The sequence below is a fragment of the Chiloscyllium punctatum genome, chromosome 36 (genome assembly GCF_047496795.1).
Source record: "Chiloscyllium punctatum isolate Juve2018m chromosome 36, sChiPun1.3, whole genome shotgun sequence".
Taxonomy (NCBI): Eukaryota; Metazoa; Chordata; class Chondrichthyes; order Orectolobiformes; family Hemiscylliidae; genus Chiloscyllium; species Chiloscyllium punctatum.
The window spans coordinates 64147311-64169894 of NC_092774.1; the positions used below are offsets into that span (position 1 = coordinate 64147311).

At 46.3% G+C, this 22584-nt stretch overlaps 1 protein-coding gene and 1 non-coding gene across 2 annotated transcripts in view; one reads left to right on the plus strand and one right to left on the minus strand.

Annotated features, from left to right (window-relative positions):
* Positions 1 to 22584, plus strand: part of LOC140460597 (uncharacterized) — a 621333-nt gene that overhangs the window by 303353 nt on the left and 295396 nt on the right. The gene's annotated exons all lie outside the window — the stretch shown is intronic.
* On the minus strand, positions 7522 to 7611 carry trnap-cgg (transfer RNA proline (anticodon CGG)). Its single transcript is given in 2 exon segments — positions 7522 to 7557; positions 7576 to 7611. It is a non-coding gene; the product is annotated as a tRNA-Pro (tRNA).

A 22584-nucleotide genomic window follows, 5' to 3' on the forward strand; every position in this document is an offset into this window, starting at 1 on the left:
TGTGACATTTTAATTAAAATATCTCAATGTATAATAATGAAACAGCTAATTTATTCTGAAATTATTTCAATTAGTTGGTCGATTGCCAAATAATAGCTGCTTAACGGTTGTAAATATTGACACCCAGGAAAGCTATTTTCTTTAATATATTTCCTTTGTAAAGATGTTATAAAATGATTGTATTTTCATATGAATTAAAATTTGCAATGTTTTATTAAATGGTTGAAAGTAACTTTGTACTTAATTGCTCCATTTGGGATTAAACATAGATTATTTATCAAAATCATAATTCACAATTTATGGTGAGTGTATTATCAACAAATGTTGCCATTTCCCATTGAATTGCCTCAAACACAATTTGAAATTCTTGAATGAGTTGAACAAGGGATAAACTGAATATTTATTGCGCTTTTCTGAAATTCTCTGCACTGCCATTGTGCTTGGTTAAACAAGATATGTATCCCTCCTCATAACTTTGTATTTCTTTGATATTTCATTTTCTATTGCTATTGCTCAATTAACTTCATCAAATGCCAAAACATTTTTAAGTCTGTGAATTTTCAGTCTGGTAATGTCATTCAGTTGTGAACAATTTGAAGATTAATTTAAATACATATAAAAAATTAAAGAGATTGTGATAATGGAAAGTCAACATGTAGAATTGCCAATGAAACGTAAACCAAGGCTGCTCTTAATTTGGTACAGACTAAATCGCAATCAAAATAAGTAGAAATAACGGCATTGTGCACAAACTGTTTGTAGTGAGTTCAAAATTTTTCTGATCATTGAATTCTGACACATGCAGTGTTGGCAGCACCATCATCTGCTTTATTTGTTCATGAACGTGAGCATCACTGGCAGAGCCAGTATTTTTCATCATCCCCTCTTTCCCTTGACTGCTAAGCACACAGATATGAATATTGGGTGAGGACACAATGAGGTTGAGTTGCAAGGCCTACTCTGGCATAACAAATTGTGCTGGCTTACACTGCACCCCGAAAAGACAGATTTTGGGAGAAGAACAAAAATTGGAATTCCGATTTCAATATTGATGCTCCCATTTATATCTCAAAAAGATATTGTTTGCTCCATAAATTTGTAATGGCTCTTTTGTTGAATTATTTCCCTGCATCCGCATATATCTGGAATCATTTCTTTTCAAGAATTTTGTATTAACGTTTGCCACTTACTGGTGCCATCACCCCTTCAAGATCATTCCAAATCGTAATAACTTGCTTATTTTCTTAAAAATTAAATCTTCCCCCGCGCCCCAGCCCAAGTCCCTTTTCTTATAAAGTGGCTGCACTATTTCGAACATGGTCATGCTTTCTAAATATTACTATGTCCTTTTAATTATGAGATTTCAATATGTCTTTTTAAATATAAAATGCCCCTTCACATGTAGTTATGTCCTTTAAATGTGTTGTGTTCCTTTAAGCGCAATCTTGCCCCTTGATAATGTACCTTTCCCCCTTCCGATATGACGATGTCTCTTAAAGAGTCATTTCTACTTATAAATAGGGCAGCGTCTCTTCGAAATGTAGATTCATTTAGAGATGACCGCGTCATTTTGCATATTGAGATACCCCTTTGAATGTGCCTACATCCCTTTGAAATGTAATGTTGTCCATTTCAATCTATTTGCAGAAATAGCCCGTTAAATGTCCATGTCCCTTTTAAAATGCAGATTTCCCGCTTCAGGAAGCAGCAATTGTAGCGCGAGGTGGCTGTTGCTTGGTGACGGTGAGGCTCCCCCGGCCCATCCCATCTCCCCTGAGCTGACGTCACGCGGGGGTGAAGGCGGTTAGGAGGAGAAGTCGCTCGAGCGGGGAAGGGGCGGCCGTTAGGAAAATGGCGCTGTGCGGCCCGGGGCAGACACCCGTCACTGGGCACCGCCGCCTTCCTGGCGCAGCTGCTGTGTCACGGCCCAACCTCCCGGCTGTACAGCAGGCAGGAGCCGGTGACCATTCTGGAGGCGGATGTTCCTCAGTCATTGAAGGGGTAGGACCTGTTGAGAATGTTTAGTGAAGTGTGTGGCGTACTAAGCCTTATTAAAATGGATATAGTTTGTAATTTATCAAATTATACACTTTATTATTTAGAATGGTAGAGATGTACAGCACGGAAACAGACCCTTCGGTCCAACCCGTCCATTCCAACCAGATATCCTAAATTAATCCAGTCCCACTTGCCAGCACTTGGCTCATCTGCCTCGAAACCCTTCCTACACATAGACCCATCCAGAGACCTTTTAAGGGCTTTAACTGTAGCAGCCTCCACCACTTCCTCGGGCAGCTCATTCCATTCATGCACCACCCTCTGCATGGAAACGTTGCCCCTGAGGTACCTTTTATATCTTTCTGCTCTCACACTGAACCGAGGCCCTGTAGTGCAGACCTTCACCCCCTACACTAGGGAAAAGACATAAGAAAGTTCTACTTTTTTTTTCTCCTATTGGCATTTGGACACTTCAAAATCTGTCAATAATACCAGCATCGCCACTGAGCATAATTGCATACGTTCCTCTGTATCAACAAGCATTGCACATGTTCCTTGCTTTGGGTGTCACCCTTGTTCAGGACTGGGGGTGGGTGTTGGGAGAGCTGCAGAACAAGGGTGTGCTGGGAGCAGGGTGGTGAATTGGGGATAGGTGGAGACAGGTAGAGAGAACAAACTGGTTGGTCACTGGGAGGAAGGATTCTGGTTGGTGGCAGGGAAGGGTGGGGATGAGCCTGGGAAGGGATTTGAGGAGTGGGGAAGGAGGTTATTTGAAATTGGAGAACTCAGTGTTGAGTCCTCCAGGCTGTAGGCTGCCCAAGTGGAAGATGTGGTGGTGTTCCTCCAATTTGTAGTTTGGTTTGTTGTGGCAATGGGAGGCGGCCTAAGATGGTCATGTCAGAAAGGGAGTGGGAAGGGGAATTGGGTGGTGATTGGGAGGTCAGGTCGGCCTCTGCAGACCCAGCTGTGACGCTCGGCGAACCGTTCCCCGCGTTTACCCTCTGTCTCCCGAAGACCTCAATTGGCCAACACATGGCAAATTCAGTATCCCAATGTGAAGTTAGAGCCTTTGCGGTGTTAAAAAAATGCAGAAAAGAGGTGCATTGTTTAAATGGTGACATATTGGGATTTGGAGAAAGTGAGGACAGCAGATGCTGGAGATCAGAGTCGAAAAGTGTGGTGCTGGAAATGCTCAGTCAACATTCGACGAGCAGGAGAGTTGACGTTTCGGGCACGGGCCCTTAATCAGGAATGACGTGTGGATGTACAAAGGGGCCTCAGCATCCTTCCACAACAGTCAATGCCAGTTATCAGGTGCAGCCAGCAATGCAAGTGGTATATTAGCAAGGGGAATTGAGTTCAGAAGTGGGGATGCCTGTCTACAGTTCGGGAATTATTGAATATATTCAAGGTGGAGTTCATCTGCTTTTTGAACTACAAAGAGGAGGATGTTTATGGGGGAAGGTGAGAAAATGGCTTTTAAGACCAGTACAGAACAGTCACAGAGTCATACAGCATAGAAACAGACCCTTCAGTCCAACTAATCCATGCTGACTATGTTCTCAAACTGAACTAGTCACACCTGCCTGTGTTTGGCCCATATAACTCCGAAGCTACTTGGATGCTGCGTGAACTGCTGTGCTCTTCCAGCACCACTAATCCAGAATCTGGTTTCCAGCATCTGCCACTGCAAAGGCTATAACTTCACATTGTGCTCTTGCATTTGCCATGTGTTTGCAAGTTGACACACAGACCGGGATCAACTTTTCCAGAGTCTTGCCCCTCCCTCGGTTCACTCTTTCCTTTCAATTGCTGCAAGTCAACAATTGAACCCCAGAATGAATAAGTGGTGAGAAAAACATTATTATACTCACAATGGTGAGACAGAGGAAGGAAGTTACAGTCAGGGATGACGTTTAATCTTATGCAGAGAGAAAAGAGCAGCTCCAGCTTCAGAGCTCACGGTCCAATCGCCACATTTCGACAATGGCCGGCTCTGATTGGCAGGAGGACCAGAGTCCTTCCGGTCCTCCAAGGTTCTCCATTGCACCATGGAAAGGAGCTTGCACACCGTTTCTGTGGACACCCAAGAGTCTGCACAGTGCTTTGCCGACACTGGCGGTCATGCGCAGTGCTTTGCTGACACCACGGAGCATGCTCAGTGTGCAGGAATTTGTTACAAATTTTTAAGTTAAAAAATCACAAAGCACCTGGTTATAGTCCAACAGACTTATTTGGAAGCACTAGCTTTCGGAGCCCTGCTCCTTCATCAGGTGATTGTGGGGTATAACATCGTAAGACACAGAATTTAAGATCTTACGATGTTATATTCCACAACCACCTAATGTAAGTAGCAGCGCTCCGAAAGCTCATGCTTCCAAACAAGCCTATTGGACTGTAACCTTGTGTTGTGTGATTTTTAACTTCGTACACCTTAGTCCAACACGGGCACCTCCCGATCATGACAAATATTGAGCGTCCAAATGTGAATACAAGAGAAAAATGCCGAAGCCATTTTTTTTGCTGATTTTTTTCCCCCGTGCCTCCACATTTTGCCTGGCTGCTCAACGTTTCTGTCTTTTCCCCGGGTAGAGGTATTCCAAACCTAGAGGGTAAAGGTGAGGGGGAAAGATTTTAATAGATCTAAAAGACTAGGAAGGGAACATTAACCCCTTACTGGGCGAAAGTGAGGTCTCCAGATGCTGGCGATTAGGGTCGAGAGTGTGGAGCTGGAAAAGCACAGCAGGTCAGGCAGCATCCGAGGAGCAGGAGAATCGACGTTTCGGGCAAAACCCTTCATCAGGAAATAGCCAGAGGGAGCTGCAGGGCTGTAGCGTAATCGAGTGGGTCTGAGCGGGATGCTGTTGGGTAGGTCGGTGTGAATGGCCTGTAAGGATGATAAGGTTCCGCTGCCTTGGCCACGCGTATATTGAGAAATGTGGGAGGAGTGGGTTCCAGTTCGTGGGACACTGACACCATTCCTGGAGGAGGTGGGATTTGTGCTGTCTCTCTCTTCACATTCTGCCCTTCTGTCCATTTTCTTACCATCCACTGCCCCCTTCCAGTTCTCTCTCCTCACACTGCACCGTCTAATCTCTCTCCCAACTCTCTTAACCCCAGTCTATTCCCCTGTCCATTTCCCTCCTTTACCCACCATCACCAGCGACCCCCTCACTCCCCAACCAACACAACCGTCCTTTCTCGTGCATCAGTGCTCTTTGGTCGCTGTTTGAAGTCTTTCTCGGGGAGAGAGAGAATGGATGGTGATGACTTTATCTGGGAAACACGGCATGTGAGAAATAGCTGATTTTTAAAATTGAGAATAACTAATTCCATACATTCAGAAACTTCGTTAAAGTCGGGAAGAATGTTATTTTCTTTAAAGCTGCAGAAATCTTTCTGAAACTTGCATTGATGTATGTGCAGTTAGGACACAACAAAGGACAGGTTGTAAGGAATGAATGAGTGAATAAAAGACAAGTCCAACCTTGTCCTCGAGTAGACAGTGAGAACTGCTGATGCTGGAGATCAGAGTGGAGAGTGTGGTGTTGGAAAAGCGCAGCAGGTCAGGCAGCATCCAGGAAGCAGGAGAATCGACGTTACTTGCATAAGCACTTGGCACTCGGCCATTGCTCCTTCAATCCCCCTGCGATGGCGCGTGAACTCGCTGGTGCCTCCGCAGGTGGGAGGAGCAGGTGCTTACAGCAGGTGAACGGCCTCTGTCCAGTGTGGACCCACTGGTGGGTCAGCAGTGCAGCTGACTGAGTGAACCCTCTCCCGCACATGGGGCACGTGAATGGCTTCTCTCACTTGTGGACCCACTCGTGCGTCTGCAGATGGCTGATCTGACTGAAGCCCTTCCTACACACTGAGCAGGTGAATGGCCTGTCCAGGTTTGAATGCATCTGTGGCTTTCTAGCACGGATGGAGAAGGGAATCCTCTCCCATCGTCCCCACATTTGCACGGTTTCCCCTTTGGAGGGAACTTTCCTTGTGTTGCTCTGGGATTGAAATTACAAACAGAACGGCGACATAGTCTTTCCCACTGTGAGGGGTGAGACTTTGATTCCCCAAGCTGAGTAATTGGTTTGAAGCACTTTTCACAGTCAGCGCACTGAATCTCCCTCACTCCGGTGTCTCGGTATTCTCCCTGCCGCACCAGTGCCCAGAATTTCTCAAGCAAACAAAAGCAAACATGTCTTCTTGATTGGAATGGCTGCTGATATTCAAGTCCCAATGAATCAAGTGGCTCTGTCAGAAGTTGATTTATCATTTGCTTTCCGATTTCTTTCAACACGTCTTCCTGCGAAGAAAAATCACAAAATAAGTGATCACTGTCAGTACAGTTAATGAACATAACATAGGTGGCAATTCCTATAGATTGTGAGATATCTGCTGATCACATATTATCCAGACCACAGAAACCTGAAAACCCTCCTGCAGCCAGGTCGGCTCAGCTGTGCATGGAGGAAAACTTAATTTCAGTGACAATAACATGGAACAAACTGTTGTGGTTCTGTTCACCGAACTGGGAATTTTTGTTGCAGACGTCTCGTCCCCTATCTAGGTGACATCCTCAGTGCTTGGGAGCCTCCTGTGAAGCGCTTCTGTGATGTTTCCTCCGGCATTTACAATGATTTGTACCAGCCGCTTCCGGTTGTCAGTTCCAGCTGTCCGCAGTAGTGGCCGGTGTAATGGGTCCAGGTCGATGTTTGTGTTGATTGAATCAGTGGATGAATGCCATGCCTCTAGGAATTCCCTGGTTGTTCTCTGTTTGGCTTGTCCTATAATGGTATTGTTGTCCCAATAGAACTAATGTTGCTTGTCATGAGTTCGACTGGGACAACACTGCTATTACCACAACAACGAGCACCGGAGCTACAAATCTTCTCCCAAACATGGAACAAACTGCCTACAAAGATGCTGGAAATGGAGCTGAATCAAGGATATGAAAATGAAATGTTAAGGCTGCTTGAGAAAAGAAAGCCAGTAAAGATGCTGAATAGCTTCCTACTGACCTATTAAATAAAAAAATGACAAAAAATGACGTAACTCCATTACTACATTAGAAGGTGAATAATAATTGCAAAGAAACTTTTACAACAGCCAACAATATCAGATATACACCATATAGAACAAAGAACAAAGAAAATTTACAGCCCAGGAACAGGTCCTTCAGCTCTCCAAGCCTGAGCCGATACAAATGTCCTGTCTAAACCTCAGCATCTGTGTCCCTCTACTCCCGCCACCCGAACCGCCCCCCACCACCCCCCGACTCATGCATTTATCCAGACGCATCTTAAATGAATCTACCGTGCCTCCCTCTACCACCTTTGCTGGCATAGCGTTCCAAACGCCCACAAGTAAAACTTGTGTTCAATTTGAGTTAGTGTTGCCCTTACCGCGTTCATTGTAATCGCAGCACTGCCCCACCCCGAATTCAGGCAGTCGGATCTCGTTCAACGAAGCTGCTTTTTGAGAAAATTGATTGGCCGTTTTTGCACAAGGCGATGTAAGAAACGAGGGCTCGTCCGGGATTTGAACCCGGGATCTCTCACATGTTCGCGCAGTTGAAAACCCGAAGCGAGAATCATACCCCTAGACCAACGAGCCACAAGCTCCCACACGCCTCCAAGGCAATGCAGTTTGAGTTCAAGCAAAGCAAGTGGTTTAAATTTATTTCAGAAAACCAATTGTGCCCTGGGGAAACTCCTGCCGCGGGAAATGCAGTGTTACAGATTCATAGTAACAGAAGCAGGAGTAGACCATTTAGTCAAGCCTGCTCCGTCATTCATTAACATCACAGCTCCACCAACCTGCACTATCCCGACCGCCCTTAATTCCCCTTCAATGCAAAAACCCATCCAACTGTGCCTTCAATATACTTCATGAAGCTGTCTCAACTGCTGTCTTGGGAAGAGAATCCCATGGAGTCTCACAGAGTAACACAGATGTACAATACGGAAACAGACCCTTCGGTCCAACTCGTCCATGCAGCCCAGATGCCCTAACCTAATCTAGTCCCATTTGCCAGCACTTGGCCCGAATCCCCATAAAACCTTCCTATTCATATACGCATCCAGATGCATTTTAAATGCTGTAATTATCCAGCCTCCATCACTTACTCCAGCAGCTCATGCCGTACATGCATCACCCTCTGCGTGAAAAGATTGCCACATATGTCCCTTCTATATCTTTCCCCTCTCCTACCTAAAACTATGCCTTCTAGATCTGGACTCCCCCATCACAGGGAAAAGAACTTGTGTATTTGCTCTATCCATATCCCTCATGATTTTATAAACCTCTATAAGGTCACCCCTTAGCCTCCGACACTCCAGCGAAAACTGGCTACTCAGCCTCTCCCTACAGCTCAACCCGTCAACCATGGCAACGGCCTCGTAGATCTTTTCTGCACCTTTTCTTGTTTCACAACATGTTTCTGAGAGGAAGCAGACCAAAATTACATGCAATATTCCAAACGTGGCCTGACCAATGTTCTGTACAGTGGCAACATGAGCTCCCAGCATCTGTACTCGATGCTCTGACCAACAAAGGGAAGCACACCAAACGCCTTCTTTACCATCCAATCTTCCTGCGTCTCTACTTTTAAGGAACTATCAACCTGAACTTCAAGGTCTCTTTGTTCAGCAACACTTCCAAGGAACTTACCATTAAGTGTAAAAGTCCTGCTCTGAGTTGTTTTTCCAAAATGCAGCATCTCACATTTATCGACATTAACCTCCATCTGCCACTCCTCAGCCCAATGTCCCATCTGATCAAGATCCCGTTGAAATCTGAGGTAACCTTCTTTGCTGTCCACTACACCTCCAATTTTGGTGTCATCTACAAACGTACTAATTATACCTCCTCCGTTTACATGCAAATCATTTATATAAATGACAAAACGTAGTGGATCCAGCATCGATCCTTGTGACACACCATTGGTGGCAAGCCTTCAGTCTGAAAAGCAACCCTCCATCACCACCCTCTGTCTTCTGCCTTCGAGGCAGTTCTGTATCCGAATGGCAAGTTGTCCCTGCATTCCATGAGATTAAACCTTGCTCACCAGTCTACCATGAGGAACCTTGATGAACGCCTTCCTGAAGTCCAGATCGATCACGTCCATCGCTCCACCCTCATCAATCCACTTTGTTACTTCTTCAAAAAACTCAATCATGTTCGTGAGACATGACTTCCCAAGCACAAAGCCATGCTGATTATCCCTAAACAATTCTTGCCTTTCCAAATACATGTAAATCCTGTCTCTCGGGATTCTCTCCAACAACTTGCCCATCACGGATGTCTGTCTCACTGGTCTATAGTTCCCTGGCTTTCCCTTACCACCTTTCTTAAATAGTGGCACCACGTTAGCCACCCTCTAGCCTTCTGGCACCTCACCTGTGACTATTGATGATACAAATATCTCAGTGAGAGGCCCAGCAATCACTTCCCCAGTTTCCCACAGAGTTCTAGGGTACTCCTGATCAGGTCCTTGGAATTTATCCAACTTTATGCATTTCAAGATATTCAGCAATTTCTCATCTGTAATATGGACATTGTTTCAACACGTAACCATCTATTTTCTCACATTCTATATCTTCCATGCCCTTCTCCACAGTGAACACTGATGCACAATATCCGTTCAGTATCTCCCCCATCGACTGCAGCTCCACACAAAGGCTGCCTTGCTGATCTTTGAGGGTCCCTATTCTCTCCCTTGTTATCCTTTTGTCCTTAATGTATTTATAAAAACCCTTTGGGTTATCCTTAACTCTATTTGCCAAAGTTATCTCATGTCCCCTTTTTGCCCTCATGATTTCTCTCATAAGTATGCTCGTACTGCCTTTATACTCGAAGGATTCACTCGATCTCTCTATCTATACCTGACATATGCTTCCTTCTTTGTCTTAACCTTCTCTGGTCATCCAGCATTCCCCAACATACCAGCCTTTCCTTTCACCCTAACAGGAGTACACTGTGTCTGGACTCTTGTTATCTCGTATTTGAAGGCTTCCCGTTTTCCAGCAGTCCTTTAACCTGCGAACATCTGCCCCCAATCAGCTTTTGAAGGATCTTGCCGAATACCTGAGTTTTCCTCCAATTTAGAACTTGAACTTTTAGATCTGATATATTATTTTCAATCACTATTCTAATGTTAATAGAATTATGGTTGCTGGCCCTTAGGTTTTGCACTCTCCCCAGTATGTACATCCAGATTGTTATTGAGAAAATTTCCTTGTACACACTTAATACATTTCTCTATTTGACGGATAAGTAAATGGGCAGGAGTTATACCTTGGGTTCACTCTTCCTTCATTCCCATCAACCCTACCCCCATTCCCACCCCAATCGTCCCAAGGCACTTTCCCCTGAAACTGTCGTATGTGTAACACCAGCCCATCTACCTGCACCCTCCTCACTATGCGAAGGCCCAAACATACCTTCCAGGTGAAGCAGCACTTTACCTGCACTTCCCACAACCCAGTCCACTGCATTTGTTGCTCACAATGTGGTCTCATCTACATTGGGGAAATGAAGCGTAAACTGGGTGACTGCTGCACAGAACATCTTCGTCCTGCCCTCAAAAAGACCCCGAGCTTCCAGTTTCCTGCCAATTCCACACCCTCCCCTGTTCCCTGGCCAACATCTCTGTCTCAGGTTTGCTGTAGTGTTCCAGCGAAGCTCAGCACCAGCAGAACGAAGAGCACCAAATATTGCACTTGGGGACCATACATCCTTTCGGTCCCAATATCGAATTCAATAAATCTAGGGCCTGAAGTCCATAGTATCCTCGTCCCTTCCACACACACCAAGCCTTGTTATCACATAGTCTGCCATTACACACTACGTATTCTTAGCTACGGACAGTCTCCATTTACTGTTGTTCACCCTCCCACGCAGATTGTTATCAACTCCCTTTCCTGTCCAAAAATTCTTCCCTCGCTTTGGGCTCTGTCCTGATCTATTATTTACTGCGTCCGCCTTCCTCCCACAATATCTTTCCCATATAAACCGACATTTTCGCAATCACCATCAGTTCTATGGAAGGATCACCGGCAACTCCTGTTTTTTTTGTTTCTGATATACAGCATCCGCAATTCTTTCAGTTATTTATTGAGAGAGAATTGGAAATTGTTTCGATAGACAGAGGGAGAGGGGGGAGAGATAGAACAGACATGAACTGTTGATCTCCGTTGTTCCTCTTAACGTAAAATCATTGCAGTGCGATCAATTCCCTTAACCATGAATAGAAACGCACGGTTCTCTGTAGGCTTGTGGCGCAACGGTAGCGCATCTGATTCGAGTTCCAAAGATTACGTGTTCAAATCACGCCTGGCTCACTGCAGTCAACGATACCTCAAGAAAGGAGCATGCTCGCGGGTATGTGTTGAGCCAAGTCTGCTACCCGGATACTTTCGATCACACATGAAGCTTTGCTGTCAGTTTGATTTGTGAATACTGTGTCAGGGAGGTGCTGTGCCCATTGTTTGGGTAAATGCTCAGCTTTCCCCAGTGTGAGAAGTAAAATATGAACTGTTCTATCAGGGGTTTTAAACACACTGCCGCCTCCCTGTGGACAGCCACTTCGTTCAGTTGGTTACAACGCGGATATGGATAACATTATTCCGATATTTTTACAACATAATCTATAGACTCCCAGCTTTCTGTTTCAATCTATCAGGAGAGTGACAGCGAGTTCAGATAGAAATGTTTCCCACCAACAGCAAATTCTTTCCTCTCACTGGACACAGTTAAAATTATTTTTATCCAACAGAAGGAGCGGAAACTACAGTCTGACATCCTCCCTCCACATTAACGGTGAGCCTGAATTTTATAAACGGTGTCAGTAAAATCCAGTCGCGGACACTGATTTGGTTCAATCGTTTTTTGCCAAGCGAAATTCACCGAGAGGATGCTGCTGTGTGAAACAGCGTGGGGAATTACTGCAGGGCCTCCTGCGCATGGAACACACCGCAACTGATGTGTTTCACCTTCACCAGTTTATTCCTATCTCGGAGAAGAGAGATTTGATGATTCGGATCATAGCAGCCCGACAGAGAACAGGAGAAGAGCACTCAGCACAAGCTTGTCACCACAGCTGGGTCACCGTGGTCTGTATATCAGAATGGGACATTTATTTGCATCTACTGACTGGAAGCGCAGCAAGTTGGAGTGCTGGTGAGACTATCACACAGGAAAAAACGGCTTTGACCTATCAGCTGGAGTGGCTCCCAATGCGCAACTCCGCTCACCTCAACTGAATAACTGTAAACAAATGACTCAGTGATTCAAAGGAATACTCGGTTTTGAATCTGCATTGTGGCATGTACCTTCGAGAATGATGTCAAAACACCTTCATTGCTGCGATGGAGTATCCTGTTGGACAGAATATACCGGTTGTCAAATGTCCCACATGCTGTTGGTCCAACTCCGATTTTCCTCAAAAACACAAAATGCGTGACAGCGCAGACTGAGGCCATGCCGCCCAACTTAGCTCTGCTGGCTCGACACAATATGTAAATACGTGTCTCTATGTGTATCATTCTGTCGCCCTCTCCCTGTAAATCTGCACATTTTTACACTGAACAAGACCATTGAATTCCCTTTTGTGTCCATTGAATCTGCCTCTTTGTCACTGTGCGATTTACAGGGATTTACTGACCCCACTCACTGCGCGAAAACATTCTTCCTAATGCCACTTTTACTTTTCCTGATGACTTTAAATCTCTGCCAAATGGTTCTCGATCCTTTCATTCATGGGAGCATTTTCACTTCATTACTTCCTCTGTCTAGACCACTGACGACTTGGAAAACTTCAATCAGGCCAACGTTCAGCCTTCCGTTCATCAAAAGCTCCCAACTTTCCAATCTACCTTCACTGCTGTCATTCCTCATACACGGCACCATTCACTTCAACCTGTTCAGCACTGTCTCCAATCACTTCACTTCCCGCTTCCTGAAATTTCGCACTCAGAACTGAACAGTAATGCAGCTGGATGACTCGGATTGCGCGGGCGAACAATCTACAATTCTTGACTCCACTTTTCACAAATGATCCCTTCGCATAGCTCACTGCAATTGGAGCTCTGCCCCATCCTTCCTTCAGGCAGTCTGATCTCGTTTCATTGAGAAATTTTGCACAAGGCAATTTAAGAAATGAGGGCTCGTCCGGGATTCCAACCCAGCGTCTCTCGCCCGAGCGTGTAGCTGAAGACCCAAAGCGAAATTCGCACTGCTCGACCAGCGAGCCAATGGCCGTTGAATTCCATCTCTGCCCTGACCCCTGACACCCCAAGCGCCCTCCCCTGAAGCAGTTGAGACTTGTTCAGCGTGAAATACATTTGACATTGCTCCAAGAAATGCAAACAGCAAAGAGATTCCACAACATTTGCTTCTCATTCTGTCTCCCTGCGCCCAGGACGCTGCTGTTTGTCCCGTTCCCAGGAACCGGACTCTCTCCACTGGCGGATAATTAAACCATTTTGTTTCTACTTGCAAACTGTTCTGGGGGAGGGCAGAGCCCATTCGCTTTTCTGCTTTCTCTTAATCACTTGGGATGGGAGACGTCAGTTACACTAATGCGTAGGAAATTGGCAAGTTTTAACGACATTACAAAGGTCTGTAATCAAAGAGACAGAAAGATGCTGTGATGGCGGGACAGAGAGAAATGGACACCGGAAACTGGTCCCTCAGGTAAATTCATATGAGTGTATTTGTGTGCAGCTTGCTTGGTGTTCAGAATTCGTCTTCACACAGGATTCCTGCAGAAAGACCTTTCTAACACGGGCGTCTGTTTCTTTGCTGTGAACGGGCAGCAGTGAATATCTGAGCCTCAACTGTCCCAGATGAAGTTGAAAATGAGCCATTGTTTCTCCCTCAGCCGCTCTGTCCCAGAGACAGGGAGAGGGACGGCATCAACGCGTGACGTCATTCCGCCGCAGCCTGAAGCCGTTCAGTCCATCATTTCCATGTGACTCTCTGTCACTTGTATCTCTCCGAGATGATTCCCAATCGGTGATATGTGTCCTCATCATGGGAACTGTGTCTGTGTGGTGATGCTGCTTTCGAAATGCTGATCGTCCCGTCATTCACGTCTGAACCGGAGTGGGGAATTATTGCAGGGAATGAATACGACCGCAAATAATGTGACCCTGCGGCTCAGTGGTTAACCCTGCTGTCTCATAACGGGACCTGAATTCGATCCTACCCGTGTGCAGTTTGTTCGAGTGTAGTTTGTTCAATCTCTGCGTGGGTTTCCTGCTCCTGTTTCCTTCCACAGTCGAAAGATATGCAGGTTAGATGGATTGACCATGCCCAGAGATCCGGTTAGGCGCATCAGTCAGAAGGAAATGTAGGGTCTGGGCGGGTTACTCTTCGGAGGGTTGATACGGACTTCTTGAAGAGGAGGGCCTGTTTCCACACGGTAGGGATTCGAATTCGAATTGTTTCAACTTCACCAGCTCATTCCGATTTCAGAGAAGAGGTGTTAGGATACAGTTCAGAGCAGACTGTCGGGAAACAACTCAACTCTCCACAAGCACTTCCCCTCAGTTGTGCAAATTGGGCCAGTGTTTAGTGACAAATTCAGTTCAGGTACTCGAAGAGTTGGGAAGCAGAGGCAAAGGCAAGATACAGAACAGAGTACCGTTACAAAGCGAAGCAATAGCAGACGATAGTTTCGATCGAGTGACATGAACCCACTCTACTTTCCCGCACGGAGTGTTTTGCACAGATCCCTTCAACCTTACGTCTGGCGTGTGGCAGGCACGTTTGAGACTGATGTCAAAGACCTCCACTGCTGTCGTGTAATATGCTGTTGTGCAGACACATAGAGGCTGTCTAAATATAAACGGTGTTCTAAATTCCCACAATCTGTTGGTCGAACTGTGATTTCACTCTGAACCACAACGTGTCACAGCGCAGAGGGAGGCCATGCGGCCCACCTTCGCTCTGCTGGTTATTCGCCGTAAGTAAATGTGTGTCTCAATTCGTATCATTCTATTGCCTTCCCTGTGTAAACCTGCACACCTGAACATGACCACCGAATTCCCTTCTGTGTCCAATGAATCTTCCTCTTTGTCACTGTCAGGCAGGGATTTACTGACATTAACGATTCCCTGTATGGAAACGTTCTTCCTAATGTCACTTTTACTTCTTTTCTTCGTGACTTTAAAACTCTGCAGAATCATTGTGGATCCTTTCAGGCGTGGGAGCATTTTCACAACATTATTCTCTGTTTCTAGGTCCCTCATGACTAGCAAAGCGTCCATTCTCCGTGTAGAGCTGTCCCAATTTTCCAATCTAGCTTCATTGCTGACATTCCTCAAACACCGCATCTCTGGCAAGTCTGCGCAGTAGAAGACCCAAAGCGAGATTTATACCCCTAGACCAACGAGCCAGAAAGTGGGCATGCACCCACCCGCCACACCTCTTGAACTAACTGAGACTTGTTCAGTGTGAAATACATTTGACACTGCTCTAAGAATTGCAAGCGGCAGAGAGTTTCCAGAACAGCTGCTTCTCATTCTGTCTCCCTGCTGCTGTTTATCCCGTCCCCAGACACCGGGCTCTCTCCTCTGGCAGGTAATTAAACTATTTTGTTTCTAAACATTTTTCTGACACCAAGGTTGCCAGTGACAAGCATTGCCCTCCTCAACATAGGGTACAGAGAACAGGAGAAGACCACTCAGACCTCCACGAGGGTGTCACTGCAACTATGCACGTCGGGCCAGAATATCAATGTGAAATATTATGTCGAAGATTTTTGGGAAGCAGGTGAGAAGGCAAGGTGCAGAACAGAGCGCCCTTATGCGGGAAAGCTGCTCAAGACGACATTGAGTGAATAGGAGAGAATAGGACATGGCAGATTTCAGGCCCTAAAGTCATGGAATTCAATATTGAAGACCGGAGGGCTACAGGGTCTTCAAGGGGAAAATGAGGCGTTGTTCTTCCACCTGGAGCTGAGCTTTGCTGGAACACTGCTGCATGCCTGAGACAGAGATGTTGGCCAGGGAACAGGGTGGCGTGTTAAAGTGACAGTCAACCAGAAGCTCAGGGACAGTTTATCAAAGAAACCTCCCTGTGGGTCAGGGCAACCCCGCATCGGGAAGCACTGAGATGGCCAACCACTACCAGTTAACATGGGGAATACATATCCACGTTGCACAGCCTCGAAACAAACTTCCCGTTCTTCCACTTAAAGTTCAAGAGCCCTCAAACCGAAATTCCCCAGGTTCGCTTGGAAGAATGTTTCCAGGTGTTTGCAAAGTATATCTATGAGCACTTTGTTAAAGTGTGAACGTTGCGAGTGTTGAAATTGTGAGATTCTGAGCGAAATCACGGTTCGAAAAAACAATGTGGGAATTTAGACAGAGTTTATATTTGCACATGAACGATATGTCTGTGGGTGCGTGATGGGAGCATAACCCAGATGGGAAACCATCTCTCCTATTCGCTCAATGTCGTCTTTAGCAGCATTCCCATCTAACGGTGGTCTGTCCTGCACCTTGCCTTCTCATCTGCTTCCCAAAAAACTTTGACATAAATATGACATATTGTTGTAGTGGACCAATGTGCGCAGTTGAAATGACACACCCGTGGAGGTCTGCGAGGTCTTCTCCTGTTTCGTGTCCCCTATGATGAGCAGGGCAATGCTTGTCACTGGTCACTCCAGTGTCAGAGAAAGGTTTAGAAACAAAACGGTTGAATTATCTGCCAGTGGAGAGAGCCCGGTTCCTGGGGACGGGACAAACAGCAGCCGGGAGACAGAATAAGAAACAACTGTTCTGGAAACTCTTTGTCGCTTGCAATTCTTAGAGCAATGTCAAATAAATTTCACACAGAGCAAGACTCAGTGGGTTCAAGAGGTTGGGCGCGGTATACATACGTGCCTGGTGACTGGTTCGTTGGTCTAGGCGTATAATTCGTGTTTTGGGCCTTCTTCTACGCAGAATTGTGAGAGATCCCGGGTTCAAATCCCAGACAAGCCCGCATGTCATGATTTGCGAAAAAGCACCTGATTTTTTTTCTCAAAAAGCACCTTCGCAAAACGAGGTTGGGCTCCCTGGAGTACGAATGGGCCAGAATGTTGGTAGGGAAGTGAAATGATTGGAGATGGCGTTGAACAGGTTGTCGTGAGTGGTGGCGCTGTTTGAGGATTGTCAGTGATGCGGGTTGATTGGAAAATTAGAACAGCTCTCCTCGGAGAACTGAAATTTGAAATCTGGCCTGATTGAAGTTTTCCAAGTCATGCGGGGTCCAGACAGAGAAAGCAATGGAGTCAAAATGTTCCCACGCCTGAAAGGATCGGCCACGATTCGACAATGTTTTAAAGTCATGATGAAAAGAACTAAAAGTGGTATTAGGAAGAATGCTTTCGTACAGGGAGTCATTAGGGTCAGCAAATCCCTGTCTGACATTGACAAAGAGGCAGATTTAAGAGACGCAAAAGGGAATTCGGGGGTCATGTTTAAAATAACAATGTGGAGAATTACACGGAGAAAGCAAGAAAATGATACGAATAGAGACAAACGTTTACTTACGGTGTAGAATCAGCAGAGCGAAGGTGGGCCGCATAGCCTCCGTCTGCGCTGTGACAAATGTTGTGAATCAGAGTGAAATCACAGTTCCTGTATATTCCTGTCAGGGTGAAAGGGAAGGCTGGTAGGAAAAAGGCAATGCTGGATGACTAAATAAATTGAGGGTGTGGGTAAGAAAAAGAAGGAAGCATATGTCAGGTTTTGACAGGATAGATCGAGTGAATCCTTAGAAGAGTGTAAAGGAAATAGGTGTATACTTAAGAGGGAAGTCAAGAGGGCAAACGGGGGCATGAGGTAGCTTTGGCAAATAGAATTAAGGAGAATCCAAAGGGTTTTTAAAAATATATTCAGGACAAAAGGGTAACTAGGGAGAGAATAGGGCACCTCAAAAATCAGAAAGGCTGCCTTTGTGTGCCGCGACAGGAAGTGGGGGAGATACTAAATGAATATTTTGCATCAGTATTTACTGTGGAAAAGGATATGGAAGATATAGAGTGTAGGGAAATAGATGGTGACATCTTGCAAAATGTTCAGATTACAGAGGAAGAAGTGCTGAATGTCTTGAAACGGTTAAAGATGGATAAATCCCCAGAACCTGATCAGGTGTACCCAAGAACTCTGTGGGACGCTAGAGAAGTGATTGCTGGGCCTCTTGCTGAGTTATTTGTATCATAGATCGTCACAGGTGAAGTGCTGGAAGACTGGGTGTTGGCAAACGAGGTGCCACTGTTCAAGAAGGACAATAAAGACAATCCAGGTAACTACAGACTGGTGAGCATGACCACGGTGGTGGGCAAGTTGTTGGAGGGAATCCTGAGGGGCAGGATGTACATGTATTTGGAAAGGTAAGGGCTGATTAGAGATAGTCAACATGGCTTTGTGCGTAGGAATTCATGTCTCAGAAACTTGATTGAGTTTTTTGAAGAAGTAACAAAGAAGATTGATGAGGGCAGAGCAGTAGATGTGATCGATATGCCCTTCAGAAGGCGTTCGACAAGGTTCCCCATGGGAGACTGATTAGCAAGGTTAGATCTCAGGGAAAACTAGCCATTTGGATACAGAAATGGCTCAAAGGTAGAAGACAGAGGGTGGTGGTGGAGGGTTGTTTTTCAGACTGGAGGCCTGTGACCAGTGGAGTGCCACAAGGATCAGTGTTGGGCCCTCTACTTTTTGTCATTTGCATGAATGATTTGGATGCGAGCATAAAAGGTACAGTTAGTAAGTTTGCAGATGACACCAAAATTGGAGGTGTAGTGGACAGCGAAGAGGGTTCCCTCAGATTACAACAGGTTCTGGACCAGATGGGCCAAGGGGCTGAGAAGTGGCAGATGGAGTTTAATTCAGATAAATGTTAGGGGCTGCATTTTGGAAAAGCAAATCTTAGCAGGACTTATATAATTAATGGGAAGGTCCTAGGGAGTGTTGCTGAACAAAGAGACCTTGGACTGCAGGTTCATAGCTCCTTGAAAGTGGAGTCGCAGGTAGATAGGATAGTGGAGAATGCGTTTGGTATGCTTTCCTTTATTGGTCAGAGTATTAAGTACAGGAGTTGGGAAATCATGTTGCGGCTGTACAGGACATTGGTTAGGCCACTGTTGGACTATTGCGTGTAATTCTGGTCTCCTTTCTATCGGAAAGATGTTGTGAAACTTGAAAGAGTTCAGAAAAGATTTGCAAAGATTTTGCCAGGGTTGGAGGATCTGAGCTAGAGGGAGAGGCTGAACAGTCTGGGGCTGTTTTCCCTGGAGCGTCAGAGGCTGAGGGGTGAACATATAGAGGTTTACAGAATTATGAGGGGCATGGATATGATAAATAGGCAAAGGCTTTTCTCTCGGATCTGGGAGTCCAGAACAAGAGGGCATAGGTTTAGGGTGAGAGGGGAAAGATAGAAATGAGACCTAAGGAGCAACTGTTTCACGCAGAGGGTGGTACGTGTACGGAATGAGCTGCCAGAGGAAATGGTGGAGGCTGGTACAATTGCCACATTTAAGAGGCATTTGGATGGGTATATGAATAGGAAGGGTTTGGAGGGATATGGGCTGAGTGCTGGCAGGTGGGACTAGATTGGGTTGTGATATCTGGTCGGCATGGATGGGTTGGACCGAAGGGTCTGTTTCCATGCTGGACATCTCTATGACTCTATGATTTTGTCTGGCAGCCCAACTTTTATCGATCTATACCCCAGGCTGGGGGAAGTCCAAAACTAGAGTTGTTTAGGCTGAGAGGGAAAAGGTTTAAAAGGACCGAACAGGGTAACTTTTTCACGCAGAGAGTGGCATCTGTTTGGAATGAGCTGCCAGCGGCAGTTGTCGAGGCTGGTAGAATTACAATCTTTAAAAGGCATCTGGATGGAGGTATGAATAGGAAGGGCTGAGAGAGATATGGGTCACATGCTGACAAATTGATCACTAGGTTAATTTAGGCAATTTTGTCGGCGTGGACCAAAAGGTTTGTTCCTGTTCTCTGCAAATCTATGACTGTATTTCTACATATTCTGAATCAATTTCACAAGACTAGGAATAGACAATTCCAAGATTACAGGCTGTCCTGAACTGTGGCCTAACTGCGCAGATTTCAATGCAAGTTTCAGAAAGATGTCTGCAGCTTTTTTTAAACAGTTGAATATGCTTTCAGACATTACTGATGTTTCTGAGTGCATGATCTTAGCTATTCTCAATGTTAAAGGTCAGCCATTTCTCACGTTTCCCTTCCCCACCCCCACCCCAGGTCGCCATCAACATCCATTCTCTCTCTATCATTAGAAGGGTTTGATACAGAGATCAAAGAGGGCTCGAGGCACGAGAAAGGACGGGGGAGAGTACTCAGAGTGAGATTAGACGGTGGGGCGCAGAGACTGGGGGAAGAGAAAGAGAGAAAATGGGAAGGAGAGCAGAGCATTGTTGGTAGGGAATACATGGGGGTACACAGGGTAGGAGCAGAGAGACAGAATGTGGTGAAGAGGATTGGGGAGGAGAGAGAGAATGCGGAGTTGTAGACTGTGAAGTGAAAGAAATTGGTTGCAGAGTGTGGGGAGAGAGAATGGACGGGGCAGTGGGTGGAGAGAGGATGGACGGGGGCCTGTGGTGGGGAGAGAATGGACGGGGCAGTGGATGGGGAGAGGATGGACGGGGAGCAGTGGATGGGGAGAGAATGGACGGGGCAGTGGGTGGAGAGAGAATGGACGGGGAGCAGTGGATGGGGAGATAATGGACGGGGCAGTGGATGGGGAGATAATGGACGGGGCGGTGGATGGGGAGATAATGGTCGGGGCAGTGGGAGGGGAGAGAATGGACGGGCGGCAGTGGGTGGGGACAGAATGGACAGGGCAAAGGTTGGGTGAGAATGGACGGGATAGAGGGTGGAGAAAGAGAGCAACAATGAATGGCGGGAGAAGGTGGGGGAGAGAAGGAATGGATGGGGGCAGCGTGTGGGAGGTGAGAGAAAATTAGTGTAAGGGAAGGGACTGGATTGGGGAAGGCAGAGAGTGGAGCGAAAAAGGGAATGGATGGGGACAGAGGGTGGATGAGGGACAGGACAGAGGGCAGAGGGTGCAGAGATAGAATGGACGGAGTGGGGAGAGTGGCATGTGTGGGAGAGAGAGAAGGGACTGGTAGGTAAGGGTAGAGAGAGAGAATGGACAGGGGATGCTATGGGTGGCGGTGAGGGAATGGACATGGGACGCTATGGGGATGATTGGATGGGGAGGTGAGAATGCATCCCACCCACTCCCAGCATCCCCTTCTCTGTACATGTGCAGTGCAGACTTTTCTGAATGACACGAGAGACGAGTCTGGAACACTGTGTGAGTGCAGTCACCCTCACATCCTGGCATCAGCAAACCACTGCCTTTCTGTTTTAAAAACTAAATAAAGATGTGGGCTATATACTAAGGATGGCGAGATGTGGCTGAGAAACTGAACAGAGGGTCAGCACTTTCAGGAGAGGGGAGCTGGGCAAAGGCAGGAGGATGGAAGGATGAATTTGGGTTGGAATACATTGAAAGATTTAGGAATTGAGAGACAGAGATTTTGGGTAGAAGAAAGAGAAGGCTGTTATGTGCAAACCAAAATTCTCTCATCCTATTTTCTGCCTTGCAGTGACAGCAGTGATCTGTTTTCTCAAGTTATTAGCAGAGGAGGATTTGCTTTTCAGGCATGGACAAGAAATTTAGTCAGGGCCTGAATATCAGCAGTGTTTGAATCCAGGAGGGGAAATGTTTGTCTGCAGGAAATGAATTCAATTATCAACATGCATTGAGAATCCCCGTGAATACACGCAGCCTGCGTGGGAGTACTCAAGGGTTCTAATTGCGGAGAGAACTTTAATTTTTCAGCGAAATGTGGACCAGTGTTCTCGCTATAGACGAGCCCTTCATTGGATCGTTGAATCTGCCGAGTAACAACGACCCCTGCCCCGTGGAAACTCTATGGAAGCAAATTGAATTCCTCAAACTGATTGGAGTGTCACCAGGATTGGGAAGAAGCCAATTGATTGCCGAGAGCTGGAGAGGGGATTCCTCACAGCGCCAGGGACCTGGGTTCAATCCCACCCTCACAGTGACTGTGTGGATTTTGCACTTTCCTACCCCTCCCCCAACCCCTGTCCGTGTCGGTTTCCTCTGGGTGCTCGGGTTTTCTCCCATGTTCCAAAGTTGTGCAGGCTAGAGTGGATTGGACGTTCTAAATTCAGGGATTAGCTGTGGGGTTATCGGGTGGGTCGGGGGGGTGGGGGTATGTTCTTCGGAGGGTCAGTGTGGACTTGGTGGGCCAAACGGCCTGTTTCCACAGTGAATCCCCCAACGTGTCTGCAGCCTGGCTTCCAGCTCCATCTCTCTGTGCCGAAGGTCCTCCAGTATGTGTATTCCTTCGTTTCCAGCACCCAGAACGTCCCACCTTCTGCAAATCGAAAAACAAGTCCCACCCTGCCCACTCCAATGTGTGTTGTGTAACTGCTTAATCATTTTTAGTGGCCCAGCAAAGGCTGATAGCCAAGTTTGGAAACCAGGAGGATGGCCTCAATCGCGACCATGGGTTCATGTCACATGACA